The sequence below is a fragment of the Castor canadensis genome, chromosome X, assembly GCF_047511655.1.
Source record: "Castor canadensis chromosome X, mCasCan1.hap1v2, whole genome shotgun sequence".
In the NCBI taxonomy this organism is placed as follows: domain Eukaryota; kingdom Metazoa; phylum Chordata; class Mammalia; order Rodentia; family Castoridae; genus Castor; species Castor canadensis.
Window position 1 is genome coordinate 77,222,168 of NC_133405.1, and position 26,752 is coordinate 77,248,919.

Genomic DNA, 26,752 nt, shown 5'->3' on the forward strand with positions numbered 1-26,752 from the left:
AGGTTAAAATTTAGTTAAAATTGAACACTAGTGTGATTATAAAAGGGTAACACAAGGGAGACGCTTTCCAGGGATGAAACATCCTGATGATGGTGGTAGTTACATGTGATAAAATGTCATTTAAAAAACACCATGATGGAGCACTTGCCTGACATGTGCAATGCCCTGAGTTCCATCTCCGGCATCCCCAGCAAAATGAATGCATATAAAGCTTGAGTGAAATCAGAATAAAGCCTATGGCTTAGTTAAGCATATTGTGCTACTGTCAGTTTCCTGGTTTTGATAATGTTCTATGGTTCTATGTTGTTATTGGGGAAAGATGGGTGAAGGGTACATAGGAACTCTACTATTTTTGCATCACTTTGTGAGCCTTGACTAATATCAAATTTTTAAAAATGTTTAATTGAATAAAAATCGAACACTCCTAGATTTCTGGAACCATACCAGAATTTGCTAACATGATCCAGATTAAGAATTAAGTGAAAAGAGTTTTTACAAACTTGTAACAAACATGAAACACATGCTAAACCTCAGTCCTGTAACAGAATCACAAAACACCTGGGCATGAGAGGCTCTGCTTTTCACTGCTTTGTCAAGATCAAGGTAGCAAACACATTCTGAAGAAATATTAACCATGTCTCTCAATCCTCTAACTTGTCCTTCACCTTCATCCCTAAGCCAGTCAATTCTCCTATGGGAATTTTTAACCAGAAGTGTTGAGCAGAGGGTGTTAAAGAAAGGTCAACAGCATCATTATTGAACTGATTGCAGGACAAAGCCTTCAGGTCTCTGATTTACTGTCCTGCTGGTACATGTCGTGTACCACGTGGCTTTGCTTACTGTCATCTCTCTTCTAATCATCTGTGACTTAATAATATGATTCCCTGTCCCACAAGCTAGTGCATGAGGTAGAAATAATAAGAGACCCATGTAGCAGAAGGCTCTGTCTGTACTAAGCAGCTGTTTATCAGGGCTATCTTCCTCCCCTGAGAGAATGCAGGCACCCAACATACTTGCTTCCTATTTTATCATGCAAACACACCAGCATTTGCAGATTATGCAGTTTCTTCCTCCCTATATCCCTTTGTGCCGTTTTATAAAATCCTTGCTCTTCTTCAAAATCCAGGCTCCAAGAGTTCCAGTAACCATGTCATTTACTCCAGGTTTTAAACAAAAGCAGAAATGCTTTTTTAAAGGACAGAGGTGATGCACATAAGAATCTTTTGCCTGGACTAGTATTGATGTAGTTTTTCTTTTCTTTTTTTTTTTTTTAAAAAAAAAACAGCTTGAGTTCTAAACTTAACCAGATGGAAATATGCCTGCTGGGGAGTTGGACCTAATTCAGAAAAGATTGTTAGCCAATAGATGAGCCAATTTAGACCAGCATATGCCAAAAATGGTCAATCAAGTTGTCCCAAGTGTGACTCCCCCATAGCAGATGTCACTGTCTCTCTAAAGGCTTTTGAGTGTCATCCTTTAGCATGGAGGTGGGTTTTATACATGCACACATAGACATAAATAAAACCTGGGCCTGTAGCCACCCTTCATTTTATAGCACTATGGCCTTATCACTGTAACAGGCAAGAGCATAAGCCCTCTCTTAGGATTTTTTTTTAATGAACAAAGATTTTGCAAATCAAACAAAAAGCTATGAGCATGCACAATAAACACCAAGTAACTATTCACACTTTTTTGGCCATTTCATGTTGCTCTATTATAAAAACGTTAGAAATCCAAGAACCAAATATCCACACTTGCATCACTTTAAAAAGTTAATATTTTATTTGTCCACACTACTTTCCATTACTTGCCCTTTTACTTATTCAACTTTGACATTTCCAATTTTCTTTAATATGGATCAGAAGTAGAAAGTCATCCATCTGAAAATAGGCATACCCTGACAGAACTGTACTTTCCCAAACTTGGAAAGTAAAAACATACCTAAAATGCAATGGCAATCCTTACAGTTCTTGACAGTTCACAAGGCCCTTTCATATCCACTATCTCATTACAGTTTCATGACAAGCTTCAAGGCAGGCAGGGGTTTAGAAAACTGTCAAAAGTATATGTTCTCATGTCATTCTCTTTCTCCAGCAAAACCCTAACAAAAGCCTGTCCTGGGCACAAGGTCAATGTGAAGAACTTCAGAAGCATAGAGGAGGTTGAAGTCACTTCAACTGAATGACACTTGAATCGAGTCTTAAAGGATGGGTAACATTTGGACTGAAAAAGACGTTAAGAGAGGGAATAGAAGCTCTCACCACCAAGGTACCTGCCTAGCAAGCATGAGGGCCTGACTTCAAACCCAGTACCACCATCAAAAAAAAAAAGTTGGTGAGATATCACTCTACACCTGTTAGAATAGCTATTATCAATATGAAAAAAGTTAACAACTGTTGGTGAGGGTGTGAAGAAAAAGAAAAAAGAACCTTTGCACACTGTTGGTGGGAATGAAAATTATAGCTATTATGGACAACAGTATGGAGGTTCTTTGAAAAATTAAAAATAGAAGTACTATATGATTCATCTATCCCATTCCTGGGATTATATCCATAGGAAATGAAGTCAGTGCAATGAAGAGGTATCTATACTCCCATGTTCTTTGCAGCACTATTCACAATAGCTAATACGTGACATCAACCTAACTGCCCATCAACAGCTAATGGATAAAGAAAATGTGGTAAATACATGCAATGAAACACTATTCAGTCTTTAACAAGAAGGAAATCCTGCATTTATGAAAACATGGGTGAACCTGAAGGTACAGTGAAATAAAGCAGACACAGAAAGACAAATGCTGCATGATCTCATTTACATGTGGAATTAAAAAATGTTGAACTCATGAAAGCAGGGAGAAACATAATGGTTACCTAAGAATAAGGGGTGAGGAAACGGAGAGAAACTGGTCAATGAGTGAAAAGTTTCAGGTGAACAGAATGCAAGTTTTAGAGATCTAATGTACAGCATAATAACTATAGTTAATAATAATGTGTTTTATACTTGGTAATTGCTAAGAGAGAAGGTCTTAAATGTGTTTCCCTCAAAAAAAAAGAGAAAGAAACTATATGAGGTGATGGATAAATTATCTTGATTGTGGTAATCATTACACAATATACAAATATATCAAAATATCACTTAGTACATGGTAAATATATATATATATAATTTTTATTTGTCAAGTATACCTCAATAAATCTAGGAAAGAAAGCCAATAACAGATGTTCTTGGCTGGAGAAAACCAGTTTTCTTTCAAAACCAAACAACTTCTACAATTGTGTAGCTTATGGAGCACTTTCACATTTTGGGCTCACATCAACTTTACAAAAATTAGTACTATTATCCCTGTTTTTGTAGATGAGAAAATGAAGGCACAGACAAGGGAATGATTCCCAAGGTCACATAGCTAGTTAGTGGTAGAATCAGTACTCAATCCCAGGTCTCCCAATCCTATGTTTGTCTTTACCACCACAAATCACCACCTCCATTATATCATTCAGAGATCTGGAAATATGTTACTCTTCCCACCTTTATCAGAGGGGCAAACTGAACCTGAAAGAGAAATGGCAGACTATTTGACTCTGTAGAAATAACAGTAAGAATGTTTAACAGAACATTGTGAGAAAGCAGTTGAAACCATTACAGAAAGTGAGACCTTTTGCTTATGTGAGAACTTTTTGCGTGGAAAACAAAAACTTAGCTGTTTTTGTTGAGAAGAAGTAGGTGCTATAAAGAATTTGGATATCCAGAAGAAGCTGGGCATCGTAATGTGTACCTATCATCCCAGTTATTGCAGGAAGCATAAATAGGAGGATCATGGCCCAAACCTACCCAGGCAAAAAGTGAGACCCTATCTCCAAAATAACCAGAACAGAAAAGGATGGAGGTATGGCTCAAGTGGTAGAGTGCCCGCCTACCAAGTATGAAGCCCTGAGTTCAAACCCTAGTACAAAAAAGAGTCTGCTTAAGACATGAGGGAATGTGAACCCTCAAGACTGACTGTTATCAGAGCCAATGAGCTCAACTGTGTTACATTTCTCTTAAAGCCTTGTTTGAGATTTTTCTACACTGGAGGGAAGGGCACCATGTGGGGAAATTGGCTCTAAAAGAAACCATGAGATAAGGAATGGTTTTTATTCTAAAAATGTTTCCTGATTGTATTGAAAAAGATTGTAAGTTTAAATTATAAGCAGTTCAAAACTACTCAATTAAATAAAAAGATACCAATAGCTTTTGGTTTGAAAGTATATTTTCTAGAGGTACTCAGTCTCTGATCTGACACTCGCTTTGCCAATGCAAGGTACTATTTGTATCTTTTCATTTGTTCTGATGATTGTTAATAGCACTTTAACAGAAAATGACCTGTTTCTTCCCTTTTGACTTTGTAATTTTAAAAGCGTTCTTTCATTCCTCTTATTTTTATTTTTTATTTTTCTTGAGACGGCTTTATTATGTAGCCCAGGCTGACCTCCAACTTTCAATCCTCCTGCTTCAGCCTCCTGAGAGCTGGCATTACAGGTGCATGCTATAGCCCAGCCCAGAGTTCCTGCATTCTTGAATGTGGGCTTATTTTTGCAGTAATAGGGATAGAATGCAGGGTTCTACCTGCTAGGCAAGTACTCTACAGTGGTAGAGCTACACCCAGCCTCAGTGTGTGCTTTTGAATTTGTTACTTGGTTCCAATTCTTCCCAGTATGCAAGCTATTTCTGATTCTGTAATGAAAGGCATTGAAAATGTGATTTGATTAACAAATATGATTTCTGGTAAGGCAGGTTTTATTTAAAGTAAATATATTTAAATCACAGGTTAGAAAGACTTGACTTTATTGAACCATAAAAAGTTGGCATTGAAAGGGAAGTGAGAGGTCATTGAGAACAACCCTCTATCTGACTCATGAATCAGATTATTAACTATAACATCCCTGACATTTTTCTTGGAAAAGTGCTTTTTTGTTGTTTGCTATAACCTTAATGCAGGCTCTTCAACTCAGCAGTAGATGTAGGCTTCATTTTAGAGGGTACACACTAATACACTTTAAAACAATGACTAATTTTTTTACTCTTTTCTGACTAATTTTCTGTCTCATAATGGTTTTTTTTTGTTTGGTAAAGCTAATGAGGTAGATATTTGTGAGGTCAGTTGGTAAGAAAGTCAGCTACTATTCAGCAGGTTAATAAAGAATATTGGTAATGGGCATTTAAAAAAAATTTGCCAGACTGTACTTAAAATAAATTGAGGTATTTAATGTACAAATAACAACCAACTTTTTGTGGATTTTTTTTCCTTTTCAAAAATATATGTTTGTATACTTGAAGAGAAAGACTAATATTTTCCTATTTCTAAAAAATTTCCTCAGCTGGGTGCTGGTGGCTCATGCCTGTAATCCTAGCTACTCAGGAAGAAGAGATCAGGAGAATCAGTTTGAAGCCAGCCTGAAGCAAATAGTTCACAAGATCCTATCTCAAACTCAATACAAAACAGGGATGACTGAGTGATTCAAGTGGTAGAGCGCCTGCCTAGCAAATGTGAGACCCTGAGTTCAAGTCCCAGTACCGCCCAAAGAATTTCCTCACTTAAAAATAAATTTGGGTGAGAACTTGCCTCAAAAATTATTAATAAAAACCAGAAATGGAAACAGGAAAAAGAGAATTTGTCTGATGGGAGAAAATCTTCTCTTTATGTGCATAAGAACTTTCCAAGCATTAAAGCATGAATTTATCACAGTGGGCATGTGAATCCAGGTGTTTATGATGTTTCCATCCTTTTGCCAGTGTAACTTTCTTGAAAGCCTCAACAAGACTACATTGGTGAAGGATTGATCATTGACAAATATTTTCTGGGTGCCTGTTTTATACCAACTGCTGTACTAGTGGCTAGAGATATAAAGATGGTTTCTACCCAGATCTACTCCCTAACCTTGAGATTAGAGGAGCCAAACATATTTTAAAGGCAATTATAATGCAATCTGGTATGATTTTATACAAAATAGAGGACAAACCATCTACCTCTGCCTTAGAAAGTCAGGGAAATTTTCACATAGAAGCTGACCTGTGAATCTGAGTAATGCATAAATAGAAATTTGCTAGGCAGAGAGAATGGGAAGGATATTCTAAGCAAAGAAAATAGAATGTGAAAAGGAATGAGGGTATGACTGAGCATGACTCATTAGGGAAATTTTAAAGTTAGTTTGATTGGAGAAGTACTCGTGGAAATTAAGGGTAAGTGATGAGGCTTAAAGGATGGATCGGGGGATACTTTCCCTGTAGGTATTGAGATGCCATTAATGGCTTTTCAGCAAGGTAATAATATGATAAGTTTTTATTTTTTAAAAAAAGATCACACCAGGGCCAGACATGATGTTACATGCCTCTTATCCCAGGTGTTCAGGAAGTGGACATAGGAGAATTGTGTTTGAGGCCAGTCTAGGCAAAAGTCAGTGAGATCCCATCTCAAAAACAAGCTGAGCATGTTGGCTCATGCCCATATTGCCAGCTACTTAGGAAGTGGAGGTGGGAGGATCAGGGTCTGAGGCCAGCCTGAACAAAAGCACAAGACTCTATCTGGAAAACAAACTCAAAGCAAAAAGGACCAAGCCTGTGACTCAAGTTGTAGAGTGCTTGCCTGGAAAGCACAAAGCCAGAGCTCAACCCCCCAGTAACACCAAAAGAAATTGCACCAGCTATGCTATGAGGTATTAAATAGGGTTAACAAGACTGAAACTAGAGAAATTAGTGAGGCTTCTACACTAGTTCAGAATGAGGGTTTAACCTAATAGGAGTAAAGGGGAAAGGGAGTATATTCAAAAGAGGTTTACTTTTTTTTGAGACAAGGTCTCACTATGTAGCCAATGGTCCTCCTCATGATCCTCCTGCCTCAGTCTCTCAAGTGCTGGGATTACAGGCATATGCCACCATACCCAGATATTTTTTGTTGTTATTATTTGGAGACAAGTTCTCACCACGTAGCTCAGGCTGGCCTCCAGCTCATGATCCTCCTGTGTGCTGAGGTTGCAGGTGTGTGTCATCATGCCCAACTCTTCAAGAGAGATTTCTGAGATGGAATAGGCTGACATAGAGTCAAAAGGCAACAATGACTCTGAGGTTTCTAGGAGACAGGTTAGAACTGTAAGTATGATAAATTCAGATTGAAGTGCCTGTAGGATAGCTAGGTAGAGAGGGCATATTGGTATATTTAGTTGGTTCAGAAATATGTTTCAGATAATGTTATGGCAAGACACTTATGGACATTTACGACAGATTCTGTCTTTCAGCTTTGGTTGTGACCAACTACTAAAAATCCTCCACAGCTGCTAAGGAGGCAAAGATCATGAGGATCATGGTTTGAGGCCAGCCTGGGCAAAAAGTTAGTGAAACTTCATCTCAATCAATAAGCTGGGTGTGGTGGTACATGTCTATAATCTCAACTACTTGAGAGGACATAGGTAGGAGGATCATGTTCCAAGGCCTGCCCCAGGCAAAAACATGAGACCTTACCTGAAAAATAACTAAAGCAAAAAAGGGCAGTGGAGGACATGATGGTCAGAGACTCTGCTCTCCTTGGCAAGAAACAAGTTCCACTGCCTGAGCATCACAGAGGAAACAGAGCACCAAGCCTTCAGGTTCTGTCTTCCAGCTACATGTTGGCTGCCAGGTGAATCTGAGAGGTCTGAGCCCAGACCCTCTAAATCAAGTGATTTCCACTCCTTGCCCCTTTCAGAAGGTGAACTGAGACCCAACTCTGGGAACTGCATCCTGGTGTGTGTTTGCTTTCAGGTGGGTCAGAGGGCCCAGAACCCAATCCTTTCAACTCATATGACTTCCCGCCTCCTTCTTTCTACACACATACACAAAGAGGTGAACTGCTGCATAGTATCTGAAAGCACTGAAACCAGTTAGAGTGCCTAGATTCCTCAGTTCTTCTCCTGCCAGTACAGAACTCAGTGCCCTATTTTCTCCCTCAATCTCTAATGCATTTGGGAGTTACCTCTAAGCTTGGACACCTGCTAGTTCTGGGGACACAAACTGAGAAGGGCTAGTGGAGCAAGTGGAAACATGCCCAGAACTAAAGTGCCCATAGCCAGCAGCAACTCCTAGTACACAAAGAAGGGAAGCTTCTATAATCAAAGAAGCCCAAAGTGGATAACTGACACATCTATAAGAGACTCCAGCAAGTTTTCCTTGATATGAGCAGTGCTGGGGATTAGGCTGGTGCTCTGAGCATGCTTGGCTGTTGTACCATACCCAAAGTCCAGTAACGACAAATAGCATCTCAATGCTGCTACATGGTCCTGCCTGAACATTAAGAATACTTTACATGAAAGACTACAGGTGATTAAACTTCAACCAATGACTTGGCCTCAAATGCACAAATCCTAACACAGAAACATAAGACATTTAAAAAAAAAACCAAGACAACATGAATCCTCCAAAACTTAATGATAAGAAAGTGGATGAAATCTCAAATAATTTTTTAAATGGTTATAAGAATGATCAATGAAATTAAAGAGAACATGAAGAAATGCCTGAATGAATTTCAAAAAACTCAGAGCTGAAGAGAATGAAAGAAGAATTCAATATGGGTATGGAAATTCCCCAAAAAATCAAATTGAAATTCTGGAAATGAAAAGTTCAATGCATCAAATGAAAACCTCAGCTGAAAGTCTCTCTAGTAGATCAGATCAATTTGAATGAAGAATATCAGGACTTGAAGACATGATACATGTATTAGAACATTCAAATGAAGATAAGGGAAAAAAGAGAGGAAGAAGTACGAATAGAACATGTAAGCCCTCCAGAACACTATGAAAAGATCAAACCTATGAATCATAAGTATAGAAGAACAGGTGCAAGCCAAAGGTATAGGAAACATATTCAATAAAATAATAACAGAAAATTTCCCAAATCTTGAGGAAGAGATAGCCATCCTGGTATAGGAGGCTTTCAGAAGGACTCCAAACAGACAAGACTAGAAATGAACCTCCCCCTCAAGGCATATTATAGTTAAATCATTAGGCATACAGGGCAAGGAAAGAATATTGAAAGCTGCAAGAGAGAAGTGCCAAGTCACCAAAAAGGGCAAACCCACCAGAATAACAGCAGATTTCTCCATAGAGACTATAAAAGTAAGAAGGGCATGGAATGATGCATTTCAAAAGCTGAAAGAAAATAACTGCTAACCTAGATTACTGTATCCAGCAAAACTATTCTTCATAATTAAAAGAGAAATAAAAGCTTTCCATGATAAACAGAAGTTAAAGGAATTCATGAACACTAAACCAGCACTGAAGAAGGTATTTAAAGGAATCCTACACAGAGAAGAGGAAGATATATGCAACCATGAGAATATGGGAAAGAATAATTCTCACTAGACATATGAATAAGCAAATGAAGAACATGGAAGAAACAAACACTATGAAAACAACAAAATGTCTGGAATTACTGCATACCTTTCATTAATAACTTAGAATGTTAATGCTCTTAACCCTCCAATAAAAAGACACAGACTGGAGCCAGGCATGGGGGCTCATGACTGTAATCCCAGCTACTCAGAAGGTGAAGCTCTTGAGGATCACCTTTGGAGGTCAGCCTGAACAAAAAGTTAGCTAGACCCCATCTGAACAAATAAGCCAGGTGTGGTGCTGTGCATCTATAATCACAAATAAATGGGAGGTGATGGGTAGGAAGACTGTGCTTTGAGGCTGGTCCTGGGCAAGACATGAAACTTATCTGAGAAATAACTACTAAAGCAAAAATGGCTCAATTGATGGAGTATCTGCCTCTCAGGAGTTAAGCCCTGAGTTCAAACCTAAGTACTTCAAAAAATAAAAATAAAAAGACACATACTGAAGCATTGGATTAAAAAAAAACAAGATCCAACCATATGCTACCTATAGGAAGTGCACCTCCTTGGCAAAGAGCAGCATAAGCATAAAATGAAAGGATGGAAAATATTTTCTAAGCAAATCAAGCCCCAAAGCAAGCACAAGTAGCTGTACTGACATCTGACAAAGTAGACCTCAAACTAAAATTATTCAGAAGAGGCAAAGAAACTTACTTTATATTGATGAATGGAACAATCCATCAGGAGGAGGTAGCAATTGTAAACATGTGTGCACCAAACAGATTCAAGTTAGAAGTGTGAAATATCATGCCCAGATTGTTTGTTGAGATGAGGACTCACTAACTTTTTGCCCAGGTTGACCTTGAACCACAATCTTCTCAAGGCATAGAAGAACAGATACAAGCTAAAGGTATAGAAAACATATTTAATAATATGTTCTCTGCCTCCTGAGTAGCTGGGATTACAGGTATGAGCCACTGTACCTGGCCTCCCTTACTCCCTTTTATTAAATAATTTTAATTTGTAAAAAATTTTAACAATTTTCATTGTTCTATTTTCATACATGCATATGAAGTACTTCAATCATATTCAATCCTGCTTCAACCTCTCCTTTTGCTCTCTTACCTTCTGCTGGTTCCCACCTAAAACAGTCCCTGTTTCATACTCCTGTCATTCATTTTTGAAGGACTAGATTCCACATGTGACAGAGTACATGTGACTGGGGTAAGATGGAATAGTAGTATAGTCTTGATTTGCATTTCCTTTATGGCTAAGGATATTGAACATTTCTTCATGTATTCATTATACTTCTACATGAAGGGGAATGTGGGGCTAAGTGGAAAATTACTGCTGATGGATACAGGGTTACATGTTTCTTTTGGAGATGATGACAGTGTTCTAAATTGCAACAGTAGTTGCACAACCTGTGAATATATTAAAAACCATTGAATTATATACTTTAAAATGGTGAATTAAGCTGAGCTTGGTGGCACCCACCTGAAATCCTAGTGCTCAGAAGGCTGAGGCAGAAGGATCATGAGTTTGAGGACTGCTTGGGTTACATAGTGAGTTCAAGGCCAGGCTGGGCTATATTGAAAGAACCTGGCTCAGATAAAAATTATAAAATTGTTTTAAAGTGTGTGTATGCTATCATAGGTCTCTCAAATGTGGTTTACCTGTATTTCAATATAATTTGCCTTTGTTATAGAATGATCCAATACCATTTTTGTTAAATTAAAACCAACATTAAAGCTGGGTATGGTGGTGCATGCATGTAATCCCAGCACTTGAGAGGCTCAGTTCGAGACCAGCCTGGGCTACTTAGTGAGACTTGAAGGAAGGAAGGAAGGAAGGAAGAGAATTGTTTAATATGGGAATTATATCTCACTAAAGGTGTTGTTTTTATCATATTTTTGGGTTGATACTGGGGGAGTTGAACTCCGGGCTTCATGCTTGCTAGGCAGTATCTCTACCACTTGAGCTATGCCTTCAACCCTAAAGCTGTTGTTTTTAATTTTTTTTCTTTTTAAAAATTTTTTTAAATTAATTTATTCACATATGCATACATTCCTCCATTCCTCCCCCCTGCCCTCCACCCCCTCCCTCTCCCTCCTACCCCTCCTTGTTTGTTTTTTTTTTTCAGTTTTCTTTTATTATTCATATGTGCATATAAGGCTTGGTTCATATCTCCCCCCTGCCCCCACCCCTTCCCTTACCACCCACTCCGCCCCCTCCCTCTCCCCCCCCTCAATACCCAGCAGAAACTATTTTGCCCTTATTTCTAATTTTGTTGTAGAGAGAGTATAAGCAATAATAGGAAGGAACAAGGGTTTTTGCTGGTTGAGATAAGGATAGCTATACAGGGCATTGACTCACATTGATTTCCTGTGCGTGGGTGTTACCTTCTAGGTTAATTCTTTTTGATCTAACCTTTTCTCTAGTACCTGTTCCCCTTTTCCTATTGTTTTTAATTTTAAAATATAACCAATGGAGATGAGAGACAGAGAGACAGAGATACACAGAGACAGAGAAAGGGAGATGAGTTTACTGAAAATTGCTAGAGTGACTGAGGCAACTGAGGCTAAGTAGTTCCTGGTAATTATGGATGGAAAGAGAATATGCTAGAGTTGGCACAGAATGGTTCTACAAAGTAAATCAGTATGATTCGTATATCAAAACCTAATTCTTTCCAAGCATTGCCAGAAAATTTGTTTGCAAGTACAGGCTTCTCTGCTGACATTTGTCTTCTACCATTTTTTCTTTCCCTATAGAACTTAGCTGCAGGCCTCTGGACTTTTAGAGCTGCTGCCACTACTGCTGTCCCCACTACCACCACTGCCAATGTACAACAAAGATAGTGCTGCCACCAGGAGCCAATCTTGAGAGTCCTATTGTCTACAAAATGGATCTTCTTAAGCTAGGCCATGCCTCCATAGTTAGGTTACATTTAATAAATAAAGCTCCCAAAGCTGCCTCATGTTTCTTTTATCTGGTCTGGCTTTGGTGAAAAAGCTCTCATTGTTTTTCTTCTTCTCTTTCAGATGTAGATGTGAGTGTCCCAAGATGTGGATCAGTGAACAAGTTGAATGGTAGACACTGCAACTGGTGCTATATTGAGTTTTACCTTCCTCTCTCATGCTTTTTACTGCTGTTTATTCAACCTCATGGGTCTCCATTCTGTTTTCCTTATGGTATTCTTTCCCAGAAGGCTTTTCAATCCCTCATGTAAAAGGATCCCTTAGGAGATCACCCTGTAAGTATTCTATATATGCCTGAATATAATGCTAAATAGCATGTGCTTAAGCTGAGACCCCCTCCCCCGCTCCATCATATAACTGACTCAATCTTTTTAAATCATTCATAATTTACTTAGGAAGCACCTCTTACATGCAGGCTCTATTGTAGACACTGAAAATGAGCTTCTGTCTTGAATGGGACAGATAACAAGCAAGAAAATATATGAAAAGTATAGACTGGATCCAAACAAGGCTCAGGCAGTGGGAGAGTTTCCTTGCATTTCAGCTGCATCTTGGAAGCAGTAGAGGAGTTAACCAGATGAAGGGGGTTCAGACAGTGACAATATTCTTTCATTTTATCACTCCTTCTTTCAACAAATATTTATTGAGTGTCTACTAGGTATCAGGGGATGAGGATTCAATAGTGAAACAACAAAATCTGTGTTTTCTTACTGCTTACATTTTAATGGGAGAAGTGTAGAAAGTGAACAAATATGTAAAATAACTGGTATTTTAGATGGTAAGTGCTATGGAGATTTTAATGAGGAAAAAAGAGTGACAGGAAGTGCTGATGTTAATTATGGGGGAGTGGAAGACCATTTGCAAAGATCAAAGGTAGGGAGGTTCTTAGTACTTTCCAGAAACTGTAAGTAGGCAAGCATGGCTATAGGACCAAGAGTGGATACTTGTCCTCCTGCTGCTACTAGTACTATTTTCTATTTTTATACTACTTTGCTTTTATGTACATCATTTCACATATTGCCCAGTCTTGCCCAGTCCTTGCCAACACTGCATAGTTGACCCTTCTTCACCAAAAGCTTTTGATTCAGCGTGTTGTGGGGACAGTTTCCATGGGAACATGCCTTCAACTTTATATTAGGAGTCAATAGAGAATTGGGAGAATTAGGATTCTCTTTACAGGAATGTGTTTTTAGCCAAATTTGCTGGATTGCAAATATGTTTGTGGAAATTAATATCTTAGAGCTTTAAATTCTAGTTGATTAGGTCAGACAAAGGTAAAGGAATGTTGGCAGAATGGCCAAATGTGCAGAAGAGAATTTTGATATCTGTAGAAAGGGAATATTCAATGACTTCTGCAAGGCAGGGGAGCAGTATATCTGAGTTACTTAGGAAGTGCTATGTGGCCGAGTGTTCAAAATCCATATCTCCTTTAACAAGTAAGTAGTCAAGTCAGAGCCTATCTGGCATATTTATTGAGAATGAGTCTATACTGCTTTTCCAGAATGAGTTTCTGACACACTTGACATACTTCACAGCATTCAAAGAAGAGCACTGAGAAATAGTGTAGGTGTCAGGATTTAAGGTAGATAAGTCTGTGCTGGGCATGGTGTCTCACGCCTGTAATCCTACCACTCAGGAGGCTGAGGCTGGCAGATCTCAAGTTTGAGGCCAGCCTGGACTACATGGTAAGACATTGTCTTGAAACACAAAGGCCTGTGGATGTAGCTCAGAAGTAGAGCACTTGCCTAGATGTTCAAGGCCCTGGATTCCACTCCCAGCATCGAAAGATCACAGGGTGGCAGAGCTAGGATTAAATCTCCAGCAGCCATGCTCCTGATTCTCATATTATACCTTCTAGGTAGCAGTTCAAATAGGGGAAGGGGTTAATTTTTCTAGAAGGGCATGAAATCCAGCAAGTAAATAGCATAACTAGGATTCAAGCAAGGTCTGTTTCCAAAGCTTGTTTTTTCACTATGTAGCCTTCTGATAGCACAGTAATAATAGTAGCTATCATTTATTGATTGTACATTTGCTAAGCACTTTATGTATAGTACCACTAATCTTCATAAACTAGATAGCCCTACGAGGAAAATTAGATCAGAGTTCTTACTTGTCCAACATCACACAGCTCAGGGTTTGAATCCTCATCTGCTTCACACCATAGCCTGTGTCTACTGCATCTTGATACCAGTCTTCTGAAATGTAAAGAGCACAGGAGTTTGTCATTAGTATTGTATGGATGAGTGTGTTACTAGTATATGCTTTGGGGAATGCAGCTGATAATATTTTTACATGAAGATGGTGTCATCTTTGAACTCGTATTACATCCACCGTATGATTTAAGGTGGCACATCTGCCTCTTTCTGGTATCCTCTCCCTTCTAGCTCTTCCCCTCTCTCTCCCATGTCTTCCTCTTTATCTCTTTCTTTCCATACTCTCCTTTTTCCTTTTTCTTTTTCTTCCTCCAAACTTCTCTCCCATCTCTAAGGCTGTCTGAGTTCATGGAGGGGGAAATGAGGACATCTTCTGTGGGACGGGTTGTCCATAGGGTCACATCAACCTTGGAACTGAATGAACCTCTTGCAGAGACAATAGTCTTGGTCAGGGTGACATCATGTTGAATGGGGAGCTTGGCAATTGGCCCAGCCTCATCAGGTTTTTTTATTAACTCATTGACTAAGTCATGCTCAAGAAAGGACTCACTGTTGTTTGGAGCCTTCTCTTCAGAACAGTCATCTGTGGGGCCATGGCTGGTGTAAGAGTGTGCATAAAATCTTCAACTCATTCACTTACTTAGAAATTTTATTCTTCAAATGTAAGTGCCTGATATTGTCTAGAGAATGGGGAGACAAAAAGAAAGAGCTAGAAATTCTCATTCAAATGTAGAAATTGAAGCATACCCAAACACTATAAGAGAAGGAGATAAGTTCTTTAGTAGAGATTTTAATATACAAAGTGGCAGAAGAGCTCAGTAAATAGCCACTCATTCTTGGGAATGTAGGAAGTCACCAAAAGCTTCAGTAAGGAGGGTGGCATTCAAGCTAGGTTTTGACAATGAGCAGGGAACCACCAGAGAAAGAGGGAAGGACTTTCTAGGTAAAACAAAGAACTTGTACAAAGGTACAGAGGGAAAAAAAGCATACAGCTTCTGAGAACAGCAAATAGTTTGGTATTTTTGGTAAAGGTTCAACTCTATCCTTATCAATTGTGTAACTGGGGATAAGTCACTTGCCCTTCTTGGCTTGATTCCTGTTCTTTTAAGTGATAGGTATAATAATAATAATCATGATAATATAATAATTTTGATATAATATAATATGCAATACATTATACTAAGTTCTAGGCTAGCCTGTGCCAATAGTGAGACCCTCCCTCAAAAAATATTGTATGAAGAGGAAATGAAATGGTTAACATGGAATTCTATGGAATTCTAGCACTGTTGAGGGTGTGGATCTCTCCATTCCTTCCATCCTTTAATGACTGGCATGGCTCAAGTAGTACAGTACTTGCTTAGCAAGCACAAGGCCCCAACTTTAATTTCCAGTGCCACCCAAAAAAATAATCAATCCTTTAAAGGCTATGTGAAAGTACGTGTGAAATAACTTTATAAATTGTAAAGCACCATACACATGTACACTGTTGATATCATAAATCTCCTAGATCAAAACCAAAACCCCACAGGAAGCTCAGAAGTTCAGCTTTCAGCTTCTTGGCTCTAACAATCTGCCACCCACAATTTTGTATTGAGACTTGTCACTCTATCTCCTCTCCCCCTGGGCTTCCTTTCATCAATTTATGTTGAGGAATATGTGAACAAGACTACTTCCCTTCACCTGTCCCAACATTCTGTTCTTACCTTTTTTGCCCCCAGGCCCTAAATGGGGCATATATTCTCTAATTCTCCCCTCATCACTCCAACTTACCCCACTTCATTCTGGGAATTTAAGACAGCCTCTAACTCTCCCTCTTTAGTTAAGCATCTTAATTCCAGTATCTGGGACCTGATTGTAGTTCCAAAGTCCTATTCACAATGTCTTCCAGGATCTTAGGGGGGTATTGTGTGTCCAAGTGACATAATGCAAATGGACAGCCTGTTGGCCTGCCTTAACCTCTCACTGTTTCAATATAGAATGAAGAGTTAGGTTACTCTTGTATTTAAAGGGTTGGTGGGTAGACAGAATTTGGTAAAAAGGCATGCTATGCTCTGATTTGTAAAATGGGGAGAGAATACATTCCCTGAGTAATTTGTGTTATATCATATGAAATCCAAAGAACATGGATGCTTCAGCAAAAAAGTGGCAGGCTTTCCTAGCCAAGTCCATGGTTCTAAATTCTATTGAGGCAGTTGGCTTTCTAACTCATATTTGACAGTATTTCATCAGTATTTTATCACATTTTGTCCTTCTGCATAGCTCTAAGCTCATAAAAGACAACATCTATATCTTATGGATTTATGTTTCTCCTTACTTTTCCTAGCCTAGTGTTTGACACATAGGTGCTCCATTAATTGAATGAGTGAGTGATATGTACTTGAGTAAATCAATATGTGCTGAAAGGTAGGCTAAGGTTTGGAGACAGGATGGTTTGACTTGGAGATTCTCAAGAACCCCTTCCTGTTAGACTGTAATACTGCAGGGAGTTACAATTGCCTTTTGGTGATAGAGCAGCTGATTATTTCTCAGACTCAAGCACTTATTCTATCTATATCATAGCTCTGCAGATTGTTGTTGCCAGCCTGCTTTTCACAACTACTTCTCCCTACCTTGGAAATAAAAGGTACATCAACCATTTTAAAATTTCAACAATAATTAATTGAGCACCTCCTATATGTCAGGCGCTAGGATAATCAATAAGTTCCATAGAGATAAATAAGACATAGTTCCATATCCTTAAGGAGCTTACCCTCTGGTGGAAAAGAGAGAGGAAGAGAGAGAGAGAGAGAGAGAGAGAGAGAGAGAGAGAGAGAGAGAGAGAGAGAGAGAGAGAGAGATTTCATTCACATGCCCATAATATATAATATAGAAGGGAGAATGAAGCCAAAATAAAAATATGTAAGGTCAAAAGGAGAGATATGAATTTGGCCTGGAAGGATGTAGTGGGTTGAATGGTGACCTCCAAAAGATGTGACCAAGTGCTAATGCCTGGTACTTGTGGGTGCAAACTTATTTGGAAAAGGGGTTTTTGCAGGTATAATTAAGTGACAGATTTTGAGATATGATCAGTCTAGATTTTTGTTTTGGTAGTACTGGGGTTTTAACTCAGGGCCTCATGCTTACTAAGCAGCCACTCCCCCTCTTGAGCCACACCTCCAGCACTTTTTTGTGTTGAATATTTTTATTTTTGAGATAGAGTCTCATGAACTGTTTGCCCAGGCTGGCTTCAAACTCCTATCCTTGTGATCTCTGCTTCCTGAATAGCTAGTATTATAGGCATGCACCACCAGCACCTAGCTGATCATCCTAGATTAACACATAGGACCTAGATACAGTGAAAAAGCCCAAATAAGATGAGATCCAGGCATGGTAATACACTCCTGTAAATCAGGAAGGCTGAGGCAGTAGGATCATGAGTTCCAGGCCAACCTGGGCTACATAACAAGTTCAAGGAGGGTCTGAAGTACATGGCAAGACATTATCACCAAAACAATGAAGAAGGAGAAGGAGGAGAAGGAGGAAGAAGTTAATGAGGAGAAGGAGGAAGAAGTTAATGAGGAGAAGGAGGAGGAGAAAAAGGAAGAGGAAGAAGAAGAGGTCGAGGACAAACAGCAGAGTATGGTGGTTCTTGCTTATAATCCCATCACTGGGGAGGCTGAGGCTGGAGAATTGTAAGTTTTAAGCCAGCCTGAGCTGCATAGTGAGATTGTCTCAGAAAAACATACAAAAATTTAAAAACACCATGTGAAATATGGAGACACAGGGAAGAAAGTTGTGTGAAGATGGAAGCAGAGATTGTTGTTATGTTGCCACAAGCTAAGAAACACTAGGAACCACCAGAAGCTGGAATAGGGAAGGGAGGTTTCTCCCCTGGACCCATTAGAAGAAGTGTGGCCCTACTCATAACTTGATTTCAGACTTGTGGCCTTCAGAGTTATGAAAGAATACATTGCTGTTGTTTAAAGCCACCAAGATTGTGGTAATTTGTTGCAGCAGCCCAGAAAGGGCATTCTAGATTAAGGGAACAACCAGAGCAAAGATATAAAATGGAAAATATCTGTGTATTGGAGCAGGAGCTATGTGGAGCTGGAAAGACTGGTTGGGGCAGTTTCGTGACTATTAGCTTAGGAATTTTGACATTTGCTTTTCCGACTTTAAGGAGCCATAGAAGACTTTGGAGGTATGAAATAACAAAAGGGAATTCCCTGTAATTTAACAAAGCTGAAGACCCCGATTGACTTCTCGAAACAGATTGTCACATTGGATATGAATTGACTCTACATGTCCTAGATGCCAATGGGTTGGTTTATATGTGGCCAAAAAGGGTGCTCAGAGGGCATTTGTTTTAGATGAATAGAAACATATCTTTTCCTGCTTTGTCCTGCATTCTTTTGAAACACACCCTCTATTCTGGGCAGGAGCTTCTTAGGACACATTGTGCTGTGTGCTCCCTAGTGCAATGCTCAGGGTGATGTCACATGTTATGTGAATGGACCTGGAGACAGTAGTTCGGGAAAGATTAGACCTTAAAACCAACCACAGCTTCTGTTTCCTTCCTAAAGTAAACTTTCTCTATCTTTTTAACCTGTATTATTTATTTCATGGACTTAGTCATTATTCTTCACATTATACTATCACTATTGCCACCATAATCAGCAGCAGTAGGGTAAAAGGAAAATATCATAAGAACTTCTGGTATGGATAGAAGTAAATGCACACCTCCATAAAAAACTTGGGAAAGCCTTCTTTCAGGGAGATTGCAGGAGCTTTGGGAATAAACATGAGCAGATATGCTTATTATATGCCATTACTGTATATACCTAGCCTTTTGCCAGGTATTTTCATACCTCATGAACTCATGAGTTTCTTTCACAAGTTATCTATGAGGTAGAGATTACTACCATTGACCCCTTTTTTGCAGATAAGGAGACTATTTTGAGGAAGACTCAGTAAACTGCCCAAGATCACACTAGCAAGGGAAAGAACCCCAGGTTATTTTACCCAATGCACAGTGCTTTTCCACTACAACAAAGCTCATGTGCCTTTCCCTTACCTGGGTCTGTGGGGTAAAGGTGAGCAGCGTACACTCTGAGGTATTGAATTTTACATGAAGAGGAGTCCTGTGAGATTCTTTCTTAAAGGAGAAGTTACCATGTCCAAAATGCTCCAGGTCAGATTTTTCTAGAGCTAGCTGAGCTCAGTCTGTCTGTGTCTCCTCATTTGGGGATCAGTCTTCAAACCATGACACTACATTGCAATTCCCATCAGTGCTGATTTGGCACTATTAATACCTCCCACACTGAATAAGACCTGTGAATCTATGCCTGAGAAAGAGCTCACACTGTGCAGAGTGCTCTGGCAGTGCCCAACCAAAGGAAGCCCAAAACCCACATCATGCACTCTATACATTATCCACAGAACTATAATGTCACCCAGGCACACAGCCCCATGATGGAGGACCACTGTGGGATCTGGTTAAACATGACTGCTGATCTCTGTCCATGGTCCTGTCCTGAGTCTGGACATAGTTCCTCACTATCACCACCTCTGCTCCCACCTTGCTCAGTGCTGCCAGGCCACAAATGTTTTTCATTGGTAGCTGGAACTGTGCAACAAGGTCTTGTATGCTGTGCTGTTTGTTTTAGCTTCATCTGGGGATTCTCCAACAGTCTTTGGCAACTGAAAATGGAAATGTTTTCTCCAGACCTCTGTTCTTTAACTTTGAGTAACTCAGCCTTTCCCAACATGTTTCAAGGGCTCACCTTGAGAGGGGAAGTGCTCAAGTGGCAGTAACTGCCTTTTTCTAAGATAATTTTGAACATAGCAGTCAAAGCACCTGAGCAAATGGTGGGGGGGGGACACCCTAGACACTAGATTAGAATCAGCATGTTGTTTATCTGGCCTCAATTTGTGGATCCTCTGTTCCCTCCTTCCCCCAGCAACTCAGTTCCACCTAACAGGACAGTGAGCTCAACCAACAGGTTTTTTATCTGTTATAATGCTTCAAGGAAGCAGGAGGTTGGTGACTGTCTGCAATGGGTCCACTTTGTTTGAATAGGCTATCTCAAGCAGGTAACATAGAGTATATTTAACATATATCACAATCCCTGAGTTCAAACCCAAGTACTGCCAAAATAGAAAATGCATCATAAATTATATATATTCCTCATTGCTATCATCCGAACCCTAAAGGTAACTGCCTCAGCTGTCTACTATCCAGTGTGTGACCATGAACTCTCTTTTCCACATTTATAAAGCAGAAACCGAGAATTCAAGAGTAAAACATCCCATGTTCCAAAGACTCCCCTGTTAAGTCTTATTTAACCCCCTCTGAATTTTGCTTGCCCCCTGGAGCAAACCCTTGAGTTGAACTATGCTACAAGTGTCACTGACTCCCAAATACGTGGTTCACAGTCCTGCCACAGCTCTTCCTCATGCTCAATATGCTGTTCTCCTCACTGCCTAACACACTCCTAATTCTTCCCCCAGGCCAGCATACCTGACACATGTCCAAGAACCTCCAAACTCCTTTTATCCCCTGAACCCCCTGACTTACACTCACCTCTCACTTGGTCCTCACTCTGTGCAGTCCGAGTATTGCTTTCCTGTATTTCTTCTCCCCCACTAGACTATACACCCCTCTGAAGCAAAAAAAAAAAAGCCTTTGATTCTTTCTCCTCCTGAGATCTAATACAGGGCCCATATAAAACAAAAGCTGAATAACTCATAGAAAACCAATCCCCTTACCCCTCCAAGAGCTGCTAATAGGGGAAAATGAAATTTATATTACTAGGAAAGCATGACCTATACTTTTCTAATCTTGTTTAGGACAAAGGAAAGAAGTATTGAGGCAGCTTGTTGGTTCCATTGTATTTAATAGGACCTCTCAACATGCTGGGTGCTGCACCTCAAACAAGAATAGCAGCTGATGCTGGTTTCAACTTTTTGACCTCTCAAATCTGACCCTCTGGGTTCCTTTGCCCTATTCTTTGAAATTCACTAGGGAAAGGTATCATAAAGTCTCAGCCAGAAGCCATTATTATGATTACTATATAGTCTCTGGGCACAATAGCAGTACATTATCTGAAAAGTAATATAGTAGTTTCCTTCCTTGTATATGCATATGATGCTGTAATAATGTTATTTCTATCATTTACCTTCTTTTGTCCCTCCAGGCTAAGATAGACTACAAATTTGGGCTGAAAAACATCCTGTGTCTGGCCTCAATATGATAGAAAGATAGTTTCTTGACCACCTTCAGTATGGCAGCACCTCTTATGACCCTGAAATGTCCAGACATTGTAGCTCCCTTCACTGTGATCAGGCTATGTTGTGGAGCTGTCAGGGGCGTGATATGGAAGATTGAAAACCACAACATGCTTGGCTTTTGGTTGGCATTCTGAAAGGCTATGGCCATTTTGGAATACCAGTTCCAAAGGCTGAGAATCATCTAGGCATATGACATGGAAGTAATAGAGGTATTAAATGTTTTTTCTAAAGAGAAATTCCAGAAAACTCTAATTTTTTAAAATCTAATTCTATTAGTCAATGAATAAGGAGATTATACTCTCCATGTCCCTCATGGTTCAGAGAGGTCTGCTGATTTACTGAAACTCACAGTTTGTTTTTGACAGAATTAAGGTTAAAAAATGAAGATTATAGGTTCTATCTCATACTTCTTCATAACTTCACTTAACTCTAATGGACACACTACTGCTGGCTATTAAATATCAGGGACCAATTGTTTCTGAAAGGAACTTTCTTGCACTGAAGTCTAGCAGTGATTCTGTCCTTTAGATGTGCCTTACAGGGAAGATAGATCCTATGTTACTTTTTCAATAAAAATAAAGAAAGGAGGAAAGAGAGAAAGAGAGAGAGAGAGAGAGAGAGAGAGAACAGGGAAGGGGATGATAGGGGTTGAGATTGGCCTGATGGGAGTTCTACCCTAGACAAAATGAAGAATGTGGTAAAAATTCAATCGATGCTTTTATATTGAGTGCCCCAGTTGATGCGGGCACTGTGCTCCACATGGGCAACAGTTCTATAAGCCAACAGTTTTAAAAGGGAGGAAGATACACAAGCAGTGTTGCTATCACATGGTAAGTGTAGCAATTAAGGTAAACACAGATGCTATGGGGGCATAGAGGAGGACACCCAGGCTAGTCTACAGATAAGGATGGGGTTTCAGAAGTTTTCTTGGAGTAACAACATTTAACATCAATGCCTGGCCCATTGAAAGTACTCAATAAAAGTTAGCTATTATTGTTATACAATAGACATTATCCTGGCTCTCAAAGAGCTCACAGTACCATAGGAGAAAATATCAATACATAACTATAATTATATGTAATTCATGCCATTGTAATCTGTTGGGGAAGACAGACGTGGATCATAGCTCACATTCAATGATGGCTGCATATATATAGATATGTATATATTCTCTCATTATATATAATTATATAACTAAATATTATGTGGTATAGAATATAGCTAAATACATTATATATACATATATTTCCTTATTTACTTCCCACGACAACCTTATGCTTAATTCCATTGTCCTCGATTATAGATGAAGAAATTAAGGCACAGAGAGGTAAAGTAATTTGTCTAAAGTCACATAGTTAATGGATGGAAATGAGGAAATGAAGAAGCAGCCCTCCAACATCTGGCACTCATAGATAAGCCATGCTGTTCTGTTGGATAGATGAAGTTACTCTGAGAACACAATATAGGGAGACAAAATAGGGCCACTTCATAATTTTGTCTAAGCACAGACAAAAATAAGGTCATTGTGTCACCCACAAAAGTCTTATTCTCACTTTAGTCTGCTCTCCCTATAGAAAAGATTAAGATGCCTTGTCATAGAATTGCCCTTGCTTTTTGACAGCACTCAATACAGAATGAACTCCTACTTCCTTAGACTCTCCCCCAAATTACCTGACCAAAGCCCAAATCCTATAATAAATCCTTTCTACTACCCTTTTACTGAGATACCCATGGTTACCTAGTATATTAGTTTGCTTGGACTACCATAACAAAATACTACAGACAGGGTGGCTTAAACAACACAGGTTAATTTTCTCATAGCTCTGTAGGCTGAAAGTCCAAGATCAAGTTACTGGCAGTCTTGGTTTCTTCTGAGGTCTCTCTCTTGTTGGCTTGTAGACAGCTGCCTTCTAACTGTGTTTTACTTTTTTTTTTTTACTGTGTATGAACTCTTGGTACCTGTATGTGTGTCCAGATTTCCTCTTTTTAAGGGGACTAGTAAGATTGAATTGGGCTGCACCCTAATGGACTGGTTTTAACTTAATCACTTTTCTAAAGGCTCCATCTCCAAATACAGTCACAGTGTGAGGTACTGGAGGTTACAGCTTCCACATATGAAGCAGGGGAAGGGAGCACAGTTCAGCCATAACAGGACCTATGGCATCTATTCTCCCTCAATGTAACTAGCAATAAACTCAAATTGTTTGATTACAGGTGCATGTTCCTGGTAGTCTTCTACTGGAGGGCACTGACACAAATTATAACTGATAACTAATAAGCAACTAACTTTAAAAAGAAAGAGTAGCATATGAGGTTAATATAGGTGTTGTTTTACATGTTGTCCAACAATGGGAAAAGAGAAATTCATTCTGGCCATTGAGATCCAGCCAATGGGTGGTAGCATTTTACATGTTTAACCTTTATTTGTTTTTTCTTTTGAGGGCAGAGTTCAAATTTTATTTTCATCTTATTTTTCCCAATGTCTAAAAGAGGCAAATGTATTTGTCCAGTGACTGTCAGATGCAAGATAGGTATCATTCCTATTCTCAAGATTTGTATACTTAACTTCTTTGTGGCTCAAATTTCTCACCTGTAAAATGGAAGTAATAAAATTGGGTTTTTTTGAGGAGAGGACTAAATAAAGAATTCACATAAGTTGCTTAGCACAGTGTCTGGCACATAGTAATGACTCACTAAGTTTTGATTATTTATGATTTTTAGAGATTATAAAAGGAGAGGGGGAAAGGACAAGAGTGTTTTAAGCACGTGGAATGGTAGACACAAAAATATAGAGATGAGAAGTTGTACAAGGGTCCCCTGCGCCCATACAAATACTTTATGGCTCAGGAATGAAAGACCCATAGAACAATGCCTCATACTGGATGAGGTGATTCCGACCTTGTTGGCAATGATATGGATATGTGGAACATCTGTCTACTGTACTTTGCCAGGGAAAAGGAAATAGCTCCCTTCCACCACCTGTGCTGTTTCTGGGGTGAAGTCGCATGACAAGCTACAGGCTCTGTGGAGGGTAATAGAAGCTACACACATCAGAGCTCAAAGCCTGAACTTGCAAAACAAGGCTGTAGCTGTGGAAGCAGAGAACCCTGAAATTGGGAGCTACCTAGCTGGAGAAGGTGGGCTTTAGCAATGACTTGTTGGAGCAAAGAAAGTACATAAAAAGTAGCTAGGTTTGCCCCTTCTGTTCTAGCACCAACCTTTCATCTCTGACCCTGGCTCCTAGGGGTGCTGACAGTGGCTCTCAGGCCCCAACCCTACACTCCTTGCTTTATGAGTGCTGTATGTTCCCTCCTGAGTTGCTCTCCAATCTTTTGCTGTTTCCTTTTGGGTTTCCAGAATGTCAGAAGGGAAATGACCACCTATGGAATTTTTCAATGACAGCAGTCAGGCAGATCCCATTTCTTTCCTGGCCATATTCAAAGTCTTTTATTCCAAAAACCAAAACCCACCCTTCTCCCCTTCTCCAATTCTCTGCTTTCATCAACCCTCCAGCACGACCCACCTTCCTGGGGGCCTAGGCCCTGAAGTTAAGGGTAGGTAAGATGGTTAGCTGCTTGGTGGATGAAGCCATTCAGATATTCTTCCTGAAACTTCAGCGCGCCCCTCACTGCACACACAACTGCCCTCAAAGGCGTGGGAGAGTGGTGTCCGGCTGCGTGTCTGGCGGGGGAAGAACAAGCCAGTGGCGCGGTGGACTGGGCGGGCTTCGAGAATGCGAGTGGGGGGCAGGGTGGGGGTGGAGAAGGGGGTGCGCGCCCTTTATGACAGGTGGCCGCGCAGTGCGCGCTCCCGGACGCCTGAGGGGAGGGGAGGGGAGGGAGGGACAGACGGACAGAGTGGGAGGGGGCTCAGGGGAAGGGATCTTAGGGTAAGGAGAGAGCGGGAAGGAAAGGGAGGGCTGTGGTGGGGAAGGAGGATAGAGGGGGGGAACGCGTCCAGCAAGAACAGCCGTGCCGGAGGAAACAATGGCAGGGGCAATAGCGATGGTGGCAGGCGAGGCAGCCCCACTCTGGGCACCTTTCTGAATGGGCAGAGGCAGCTCTTGGAGAAGAGGGGAGCAGGCAGCGCCCGCAGAGGCTCTGAGAAAAGCGGCAGAGGGAGGAGAAGGGGGAGGAGGAAGAAGGGGAGGAGGGGGGACGAGGCAGGGGGAGAACCCGGGAAGGAAAACCAGTAGCAGCAGCAGCAGCAGCCGCCACCACAGCAGTGGCAGTAGCGGCAGTAGCAGCGTTTAGTAATTGCTCTAACAGCGATAGCGGCACTAGCAACCGCCCTCCTTCTCTCTCCCTCTCGCGGACGGCCGCAGCCACCGCACAGAGCGGGCTCCAAGCGCCGAGCGCGCAGCCCGCTCACGCGAGGTAGCCCCGGCCCGAACAAGCGGTGGTGCGGCAGAATCGCGGACCCTGGCAACAGCCGGACAGCCACTGAGGGTCTGAGTTCCAGAGCCAGAGCCTGACAGCTCTGACTCCATCGAGCGCGGCGGCCGTGGCGAAACCTGAGGGAACGAGCGAGGCAGAGAGGCGCGTCCACCTGGCGGGCCCCGCGCATGGAGCTGAGGCAGAGGCGGCGGCGGCGGCGGCAGCAGTAGCAGTAACAGCGGCGGCAGCTCCAACAGCTGCGGCGACGGCGGCAGCCCTGCCTTGACTGTGGCCGCGCCAGCTCCAGCGCCTACTGCTTGAGCCCGCCAGCGACGTGCGCCTCGGGAGTCGGCCTGTGAGGTGAGTGCAAGCGCTGCCATCCAGCCCCCTGGCCTTCTCGCCGGCTTTCCCCGGCCGGCTCTGGGTGGCAAAGGCAGGGAGTGGAAGGAATTGAGGGAAAGCCCAGAGAGAAGAGGGGGAAGGGAAAACGGAAGGGAGGGCGTCTGTGTGCGAATGGCGTGCATGTGGGTGCCAGTGTACGAGGGAGTGAGGCCGCGAGGGTGAGAGATGCCGGCTCGCCCTGACAGGCACTGCAATCTAGGAAAGGCCTCTGTGCTTGCGCCGGGGGGAGGGGAAGCG

General features: G+C 40.9%; 1 protein-coding gene and 1 long non-coding RNA gene across 2 annotated transcripts in view; one reads left to right on the plus strand and one right to left on the minus strand.

Moving 5' to 3' along the window:
* LOC141419406 (uncharacterized) overlaps nucleotides 1-26,752 on the minus strand; it is a 49,013-nt gene that overhangs the window by 21,702 nt on the left and 559 nt on the right. Inside the window, exons 2-3 of the long non-coding RNA XR_012444170.1 lie at nucleotides 15,019-15,148; nucleotides 14,426-14,510 (exon numbers count right to left, since the gene is read on the minus strand). This is a non-coding gene — a long non-coding RNA (uncharacterized lncRNA). The remainder of the gene's footprint in view (nucleotides 1-14,425; nucleotides 14,511-15,018; nucleotides 15,149-26,752) is intronic.
* Nucleotides 25,915-26,752, plus strand: part of Nexmif (neurite extension and migration factor) — a 170,813-nt gene continuing 169,975 nt past the window's right edge. The window contains exon 1 of the mRNA XM_074062196.1: nucleotides 25,915-26,473. The gene's annotated coding sequence lies outside the window, so the exon portion shown is untranslated. The remainder of the gene's footprint in view (nucleotides 26,474-26,752) is intronic.